Genomic DNA, 8,489 nt, shown 5'->3' with positions numbered 1-8,489 from the left:
TTACAAGAATTGAAATTATACCATGCATATTTCAGACCACAATGCTATGAAGCTTGAAATCAATCACAAGAAAAAGTCTGGAAAACCTCCAAAAGCATGGAGGTTAAAGAACACCCTACTAACGAATGAGAGGGTCAACCAGGCAATTAGAGAAGAAATTTAAAAATATATGGAAACAAACGAAAATGAAAATACAACAATCCAAACGCTTTGGGACGCAGCGAAGGCAGTCCTGAGAGGAAAATACATTGCAATCCAGGCCTATCTCAAGAAACAAGAAAAATCCCAAATACAAAATCTAACAGCACACCTAAAGGAAATAGAAGCAGAACAGCAAAGGCAGCCTAAACCCAGCAGAAGAAGAGAAATAATAAAGATCAGAGCAGAAATAAACAATATAGAATCTAAAAAAACTGTAGAGCAGATCAACGAAACCAAGAGTTGGTTTTTTGAAAAAATAAAATTGACAAACCTCTAGCCAGGCTTCTCAAAAAGAAAAGGGAGATGACCCAAATAGATAAAATCATGAATGAAAATGGAATTATTACAACCAATCCCTCAGAGATACAAACAATTATCAGGGAATACTATGAAAAATTATATGCCAACAAATTGGACAACCTGGAAGAAATGAACAAATTCCTAAACACCCACACTCTTCCAAAACTCAATCAGGAGGAAATAGAAAGCTTGAACAGACCCATAACCAGAGAAGAAATTGAATCGGTTATCAAAAATCTCCCAACAAATAAGAGTCCAGGACCAGATGGCTTCCCAGGGGAATTCACCGCTGTTGTTTAACATAGTGTTGGAAGTGACCCAACAGCAATCAGCAATCAGACAACAAAAGGAAATCAAAGGCATCAAAATTGGCAAAGATGAGGTCAAGCTTTCACTTTTTGCAGATGACATGATATTATACATGGAATATCCGATAGACTCCACCAAAAGTCTGCTAGAACTGATACATGAATTTAGCAAAGTTGCAGGATACAAAATCAATGCACAGAAATCAGTTGCATTCTTATACACTAATAATGAAGCAACAGAAAGACAAAGAAAATGATGCCATTCACAATTGCACCAAGAAGCATAAAATACCTAGGAATAAATCTAACCAAAGATGTACAAGATCTGTATGCTGAAAACTATAGAAAGCTTATGAAGGTAATTGAAGGAGATATAAAGAAATGGAAAGACATTCCCTGCTCATGGATTGGAAGAATAAATATTGTCAAAATGTCAATACTACCCAAAGCCATCTACACATTCAATGCAATCCCAATCAAAATTGCACCAGCATTCTTCTCAAAACTAGAACAAGCAATCCTAAAATTTGTATGGAACCACAAAAGATCCCGAATAGCCAAAGTAATTTTGAAGAAGAAGACCAAAGCAGGAGGCATCACAATCCCAGACTTTAGCCTCTACTACAAAGCTGTCATCATCAAGACAGCATGGTATTGGCACAAAAGCAGACACATAGACCAATGGAATAGAATAGAAACCCCAGAACTAGACCCACAAACGTATGGCCAACTAATCTTTGACAAAGCAGGAAAGAATATCCAATGGACAAAAAGACAGTCTCTTTAACAAATGGTGCTGGGAGAACTGGACAGCAACATGCAGAACGTTGAAACTAGACCACTTTCTCACACCATTCACAAAAACAAACTCAAAATGGATAAAGGACCTGAATGTGAGACAGGAAACCATCAAAACCCTAGGGGAGAAAGCAGGAAAAGACCTCTCTGACCTCAGCCGTAGCAATTTCTTACTTGACACATCCCCAAAGGCAAGGGAATTAAAAGCAAAAATGAACTACTGGGACCTTATGAAGATAAAAAGCTTCTGCACAGCAAAGGAAACCACCAACAAAACTAAAAGGCAACCAACGGAATGGGAAAAGATATTCGCAAATGACATATCGGACAAAGGGCTAGTATCCAAAATCTATAAAGAATTCACCAAACTCCACACCCGAAAAACAAATAACCCAGTGAAGAAATGGGCAGAAAACATGAATAGACACTTCTCAAAAGAAGACAGCCGGATGGCCAACAGGCACATGAAAACATGCTCAACGTTGCTCCTCATGAGGGAAATACAAATCAAAACCACACTCAGATATCACCTCACGCCAGTCAGAGTGGCCAAAATGAACAAATCAGGAGACTATAGATGCTGGCGAGGATGTGGAGAAACGGGAACCCTCTTGCACTGTTGGTGGGAATGCAAACTGGTGCAGCCATTCTGGAAAAACAGTATGAAGGTTCCTCAGAAAATTAAAAATAGACCTACCCTATGACCCAGCAATAGCACTGCTAGAAATTTACCCAAGGGATACAGGAGTACTGATGCATAGGGGCACTTGTACCCCAATGTTTATAGCAGCACTCTCAACAATAGCCAAATGATGGAAAGAGCCTAAATGTCCATCAACTGATGAATGGATAAAGAAATTGTGGTTTATATACACAATGGAGTACTACGTGGCAATGAGAAAGAATGAAATATGGCCCTTTGTAGCAACATGGATGGAACTGGAGAGTGTGATGCTAAGTGAAATAAGCCATACAGAGAAAGACAGATACCATATGTTTTCACTCTTATGTGGATCCTGAGAAACTTAACAAACCCATAGGGGAGGGGAAGGAAAAAAAAAAAAAAAAAGGAGGTTAGAGTGGGAGAGAGCCAAAGCAGAAAAGACTCTGAAAAACTGAGAACAAACTGAGGGTTGATGGGGGGTGGGGGGGGGGGGAAGGGTGGGTAATGGGTGTTGAGGAGGGCACCTTTTGGGATGAGCACTGGGTGATACAAATTGGAAACCAATTTGACAATAAACTTCATATATTGAAAAATAAATAAATAAATAAATAAATACCAAAAAAAAAAAAAAAAAGACTGTAGATTGGTATATTTATTTGATCAATTCTCCCCTAGATGGCAGTAAAGTTCTATTTAACATGTTGAAAGGACCATTAAACCTGCATTATTACTGCAATTTTACAACAGATAAAGTCAAAATGTGTCTCAAGGAAGGGGCACCTTTTTTTCTAATTTGCACTAAGTTACCTTATGGATTGATGGTTACCGCAGGCTTATGTCTTAGGACGAAGTGCTGGTGAAAACCTCCAAACCTGCATTCCTAAGAATGTGTTTGTTTTGAAGAACACAAGTTCTATAGGATGTCAATAGGTTTGTGAACAAAGTGTGTGTAGTCAAATATGTTTATCTCTGAAGAGTCTTGCAGTAAGGACACTGACAGAATTTGTGAAACTCAGTTTGGCCAGTGTGGCTAGTGAAGCTATCACAAGGATGTTGTCTGCAGCATTTTGCTGACCTGACTGCTGCCCAGAATTCTCTTTAAGAAGCACTCTGTAAGAGTGGTTCTATTGAACTGCTGAGAAGAAGTTACTGTGGAACTGTATTGACTGCAGCAGGACTAATTTAAGACACAGCATCCCTTGCACCACAAATCTCTTTAGTTCCCAAGTTCTTAGAGTGAGGAATCGGAGGGCAAGTTCAGATAGAAAAGGCTAGCACCTGATCTGAGACTGTTTGGTTCCTGAATTTTCAGAGAGTGGGAGGAGGGAGTTCATATAGGGAGGAATGTATCTGGTACTTTTGGCTCCTGAGTTCTGATGATCAGAGGTGGCAGAGTTAGAGGTACCTGCATTCTAAAGGGAAAGGGAGCAGTGCTCTTCTAAGAACCTTGTTTTGTGGATGTTCAAAATAATAGTCTGGACAGATGGAGAAAGCAGCTAATAGGATAGTTCTCATCCTTCCCAAGGTCAGCAGGCTTCCTTACAAACAGAGGGGTGGGGGTAGAACAAAGAACTATGTAGAAAGCCCTGAGAGGAATGACCTGATGTATAAAGAACCATCCCACAGGTGCCTCATCTGGGAAGTGTCTGAGACACACTGGAGAGAGGGCAAAAGGGAGGGAAGAAGGGAGAGGGAGGGAGGGATAAGGGGGGGGCAAAGAAAGAGACTTCCTACATTTTTTAGCTTTTCAACTTGGAAGAGAAAGCGATCATGACTGAAGGGGTATTTGGGAGCCCAGTGGCGATGAAGGAAGCTACCTCTGGATGGTAATCAGACTTCACAGCCAGAGGCAGAATAATTATTACTTTGAAAAGCATAAACAAACCAGTGAGGGCTGAGGTCTCTGGGTCAGGCTTGGAAGACAGGGTGTTGGAGGAAAGTCATCATAAACCAGTTGGCCCCAAGGAAGGGAGATCAGAGGCCCTGGTCCAAGGGAACATCTAAGAAGGAGGCCTGTGAACATCCTTGCCCCATCCATCTAGGCAGAGAGGTATTTCCACACAAGGAGCATCCATCAATAAACTCTTTTCCTTCTGAAGTTGACTGTGAGTAACTTGTTTGGCTCTCACTGTGGTTTCTGATGAACAACAAGCAGAAACCATACACCACACATTTAAACACATAATGGTGAAATTAAAAAAAAATAATTTTATTTTTTATTTTTAAAGTTTACATCCAAATTAGTTAGCATATAGTGAAACAATGATTTCAGGAGTAGATTCCTTAATGCCTCTTACCCATGTAGCCCATCACCTCCCACAACCCCTCCAGTAATGCTCAGTTTGTTCTCCATATTTATGAGTCTGTTCTATAACAGTGCAATTTTATTCACAGGATTGGATGGAGAGGGGCCCCAGCCTACAACGTGTGTTGCAAATGACTGCTTGTCATTTGTGAGGTGATTTTTAGGACAGATAGACAATTGTACAAAATTTAATAGTTGCCATATATTTTACTGTGAATTAAAAAGATCTGAAGTCTTTGACTTTTTTTTCCTTTTTATAGAAAACCTATCACTTTTTGAATTAAGCCAAATATTTAAAAAGCGGTTTGATTTAAAGTTGGTTAAATTTTTTTTCTAGGTAAATAAGAGCAGAAGGTATACAGAGATATGGACAAAATCATGAAGGTGGTTTGCCAGTGGCTGTAGTTTGGTAAACCCTAGACTAGAGTGGTAGAAAGGCCCTGGGCTTTGGATTTTGACAAGTCTGACTTGTGTTACTCATTTAGCTGTGTGACCTTGGGCAAATTATTTAACTTCTCTGTCTCAGTTGCCACTTTTGGAAACACTAAAGGCTATATGATATTGATTTCCTGCCAAGTAGCAGGCCCTGTTGTGTTTGGGGATCCCCAGGGAGTGTCTCAGATGTGTTTACAACCTGGTCTATTAGGGGGTTGCCCTTTCAGCTTCAACTGGGGAACTGGAGCAGGAGGCCGTGATGTGGACATGTCCTTGGCCTGCAGTGCTGCACTGCCATTGTGCCTCCCTGTGCCACCCCCTTCGGAAATAGCTTCTGAGACACAGGAAGGAGTTAGTGCTATGGCTGCTACACATCCATGTCCTAACATTTGGGACATGGCTTCCCATCCTGGTGCTCCACCTTGGTGCATGGCTGTGTTTTCTGTTTTTGTCTATGAGAGCAATTCATGTTTCTTCCATGAGTAACACAGTTGTATTGAGAGAGGCAGGTTCAACTGGGATTAGGAAACCATTATTTCATCCTGTTTCAGCCTCTGTAACTTTATGCATGAAATACAGCCAGTCAATCAACAGCACTTAGCAGCTATGTCATTTGGGTAAGTGGCCTATCTGTCTAAGGTTCACTTTCCAGAAAGTATGGATCCAAAATTTATCCTTCCATCAGCAGTAGACAAGACAAGTGTGCTTGTTCCTGTGTGATCTTCAACACTGAACATAGTTTTAAAAGTCTTTTCTAATTTGGTATTATTTTAATTTTTGTTTATTTATACTAGAGTGGTTGATCTTTTTTTCCCATGTTTGTCACTTTCATCTCTTTGGTGAATTATTTTTGTCCTTTGCTCCCCCATCCCCCGCCTGCCATTGGGAGTGTTCCTGTATTTTTTTTTCTTTTGTAGTGACTCTTAAGAAGGTATTTTTTTTTTACTCTAACATTGTTTATCAACATTTGCATATATATATATATATATATATATATATATATATGAGTGAGAGAGAGAAGCTGTTTTAAAATCCATGTCTCCACTGGCTGTCATTTCTGAATTTAATTTAACTGAATGATTTTTATTCTAGTCGTTCTAGTCATATTTCTTTTTTCTGTCTGTCTAGTAGTTTTTTCTCCAGCATATTATTATAAAAAATTTAACCTACCACCTAGATTCTACAGCTCACATTTCATTATATTTGCTTTATCTCACATTTATCTGTGTAGTCATTACATAAATTAAATGGTGAATATTGTGAATTTTACATCGCTGATTGCTGGATTTTGTTGTGTTCCTTCCAGGGATGTTTGATGTAGTCCTGGCAGTTGAATTACTGCCCTTAAATTACTTGAAGTTTACCTTGACACTTAGAGACTGGTGAAGCTTTGTTAGGTTGGGTGTAAAAGACCTTTCTGGGTTAGTTTATACCTACTACTAGTGCATGCCCCTCTGTGCTCCAAACTGAATGCCCTGGATGTTAGGAAAACTCTCCTTTTCTCCGGGGGAGCCGGAACACCCCCTAGATTGGGGTGAGCTCCCTTGACATTCTATGCCCAGCCTGGTAGGGTTTCTCCCTGCACAAGTGAGAGTTAGTGGTTAACAGCAGACTAGAGGGCACCCCTATGTAGAATTTTGGAATTCTTTCTTTGTGTAGTTTCTTCTTTTCTGGTTCTCTGCTCTGCAAATTCCAGAAACCTTAGCTTCATTGAATTTAATCTCTGAAGAGAGCAGAAGGAATTAACTGAGAATTATTAAACCCTACTTCAAATTTATTGTATGCAATTATGTATAGAAAACTAAAGAAATTATTCAGTGGGGGTCTGCTATCGCTGTACAGTTTCTTTTTACCAGGATTATAGTGAAAACACTTGGCCTGGTATGGTTCACCTTTGTCTTATGCTGTTTTGTTCAGGTTCTGCTGCTATTCATCTGTGTCTCTCATTTTTCTGATCTTATATGCTCTAAATTCTGAGTCTCTATTTAGAGATCTTCCTTCTTTTCTTTAAAAATGTTAATCATAAAACGCTGAAAGAAAACACAAAGAAAAGCAGAGAGCATAACTACTCCCCCAATTTTATCACTCATCTTCAACATTTACCAACGGTCAAAGGCTCTTGATTCTAATCGCAGAGTATTGTCCGATTTTATGTCTGCAATTCCTCTAAGGCAATAGTTGGTAACATTGGCTGCATGTTAGAATCACTGGGAAAACTTTTAAAACACCTATCCCCAGGCCACATTCAAGATCAATTAAATCTTGATCTCTGGATCTTGGATCTCTGGTCGTGGGACCCTGGCATCCTTACATTATAAAGCTCACCAAGTGATCCCAGTGTGCAAAAAAAATGTGGAAACCACTGCTCTAAGGTAACTTTATGAAGAGTCTCCATCAGCTGCATCCCCAGGGAGGTCTTGCTGCCTTTCAATAGGGTGTGCAGAGAGCTGTCCACTGGTCACTGAGGAAGAGCGGCCAAGTCTGGCCATGTCTGTGGGAGGCAGTTGCTCAGCTGTGCTCTGTGACTAAATACCTTTTACTTAGAGGTCTCTGGATACTATTCTTTGTTGATGTAATGGTAGGAAGAAGGATTTGTTCAGTGTATTTTGTTGGGAACTGCCACTTCCAAATTAGGTCTGGGCTATGTTAGACTGAAACACAGGCACAAAGAGTGTTCTTAATTAGAGCAGTCAACAGCCTCTCCAGCAGTTTAGTGCTAAGTTTGGGGGGGGGGTGGTTTGTTTGTTTTGTTTGTTTGTTTTTGTTTCATTTAAAAATTTTTTTAATGTTTTTATTTATTTTTGAGACAAAGACAGACAGAGCATGGGCAGGGGAGGGGCAGAGACAGAGGGAAACACAGAATCCGAAGCAGGCTCCAGGCTCTGAGCCAGCACAGAGCCCGACGCTGCTTGAACTCAGACCGCGAGATCATGACCTGAGCTGAAGTCAGATGCTTCACCGACTAAGCCACCCAGGCGCCCCTGTTTTGTTTTGTTTTCCATTTCCTTATTTTACTTTGAGTTTTTAAGTAATTGTGTGAGGTAGGTATCATTTTAGAGATGGAAAAAGGATGCATAATATTAGAGATCTGTGCTCAAGGTCATGGACACTGTTAATAGGCTCCAAACCAGGACTAGTTCCCAGGTTTTCCTTCCTTATAACAGTGCTCTCCCTTACATGGAGTGTCTCCTCTGGCAGGCTATGAGCATGCTATAGATCCTGGGGAGAAAGCTTGGGATACTACAGATAATTCTGGTGTTCAGTGCAGGAATTTCATTTATGTGGCCATGAGTTCCTGCAGGGCTGTCTCAATGGCACACTTGTACTATTGGTCATAGTAGGCCTGGTGAGGTTTAGGAAAAGATGTAAAATAAGTTTGAAAGAAGATAGCCTTCTCAACATCTATAGGAGAGATAAGCATGCTTATGCACTGCTCTGGGAGAGTAATTTCAACTACTTTGGAGGGGAATTTGGTAGT

This window comes from Neofelis nebulosa, chromosome 17 (genome assembly GCF_028018385.1).
Source record: "Neofelis nebulosa isolate mNeoNeb1 chromosome 17, mNeoNeb1.pri, whole genome shotgun sequence".
Classification (NCBI taxonomy): domain Eukaryota; kingdom Metazoa; phylum Chordata; class Mammalia; order Carnivora; family Felidae; genus Neofelis; species Neofelis nebulosa.
Note: the sequence above shows the minus strand (reverse complement) of the source record.